Source organism: Lissotriton vulgaris, unplaced genomic scaffold, assembly GCF_964263255.1.
Source record: "Lissotriton vulgaris unplaced genomic scaffold, aLisVul1.2 SCAFFOLD_1261, whole genome shotgun sequence".
In the NCBI taxonomy this organism is placed as follows: domain Eukaryota; kingdom Metazoa; phylum Chordata; class Amphibia; order Caudata; family Salamandridae; genus Lissotriton; species Lissotriton vulgaris.
In genome coordinates, this window is record NW_028242190.1 from 591,938 (window position 1) to 593,461 (window position 1,524).

Genomic DNA, 1,524 nt, shown 5'->3' on the forward strand with positions numbered 1-1,524 from the left:
ACAAGTCCCACTGGAGTGGAAGACAGCGGTGGTGAACCCCATAAGGAAAAAAGCGGCATCCCCATGGACAGATCTCTCTAACCTACGGCCAATCTCCCTCCTGCCATACATCAGTAAGATGACCGAGAAGCACGTGAATACTCACCTATCAAATTACATCGAGGCAACGGAGGGCCTGGACCATTCACAATCTGGATTCAGGCCCAACCACAGCACCGAATCAGCCCTCCTAGCAGTGACCAATAACATCAGGATGACACTTGATGGAGGGGGATCGATGATTCTGGTGCTGTTGGATTTATCCGCTGCCTTTGATACAGTGTCACATGAAGTGCTTCTCGGCCGTCTGAGGGATATGGGATGGGGGGCGTAGCACTGTCCTGGATGGAGAGTTTTCTCTCTGGCCGTTCTCATGAAGTCAGGTTGGGCTCTCATAAATCCATCTCTAGAGAGCTCACCAGGGGAGTGCCACAGGCTCATTCCTAAGCCCCACATTATTTAATGTGTATGTGGCCCCCCTGGCTGACTTAGTGAGATCCTTTGGGTTCACCCGGGTATCTTATGCCGACGACACCCAACTTCTGTTCCCTTTTAAAACCTTTACACCTGCTCTAATAAAATCATTTGCAGACGGAATGAGGGCAGTGTCAGAGTGGATGGCCAAAAACTGCCTACAGTATAGGCAAAACGGAAGTTCTGTTATTTGGGGAAGCAGTGACACTGTGGTCCCCCGAATGGTGGCCCCTGGAACATGGACCTGTTCCTAATCCCAAACAGACCATGAAGAACCTGGGAGTGCTATTAGATCAAGCCCTTACATTTAAAGATCATGTAAACCAAGTTGCCAGTACCTGTTTTAGGACCATTGGACTGCTGAGAAGGGTGTTTCCATATCTACCTGACAGACATAGGAAGACCTTGGTCCAGGCATTAGTCACTAGCGTACTGGACTATTGCAATGGCCTTCTTCAATCAACTAATGAAGAACAGCTTAACAAACTGCAAATAGTCCAGAATACCGTGGCAAGGTTAGTCCTAAATGTTCGATCTAGGACTCCCTCCCGCCCTCTACTGGCTAAATTACACTGGCTCCCAGTGCGGCAACGCATCAAGTTTAAAATCCTATGTGCCATCCATAAATGCCTGTCAGGTACTGGTCCAAAGTATTTTACAAAAATCTTCTCACCTTATATTCCAGGGCGTTCCTTACGCTCCAGCAACCTCCAGTTACTGCGGGGTCCCAGAATTAAAAAATCTAGGCAGGGAGGCCGTGCCCTAGCCTACACTGGACCAGCTTTCTGGAACTCCCTGCCCCAGTCATTAAAACAGATCACTCATCACCTGACCTTCCGGAAAATTCTTAAAACCCATCTTTTCATAAACAGTTAAAACACCAATTTAATTCAATCTATCACTTTGAACTCAGATCAGCATAAAAGTTTGTTCCCTTCATCAGCAAAAGCGCGGAGATACCCCTCCGGGAGTTTATTCAGGCGCTCTACAAGAACATAAATAAATAAATAA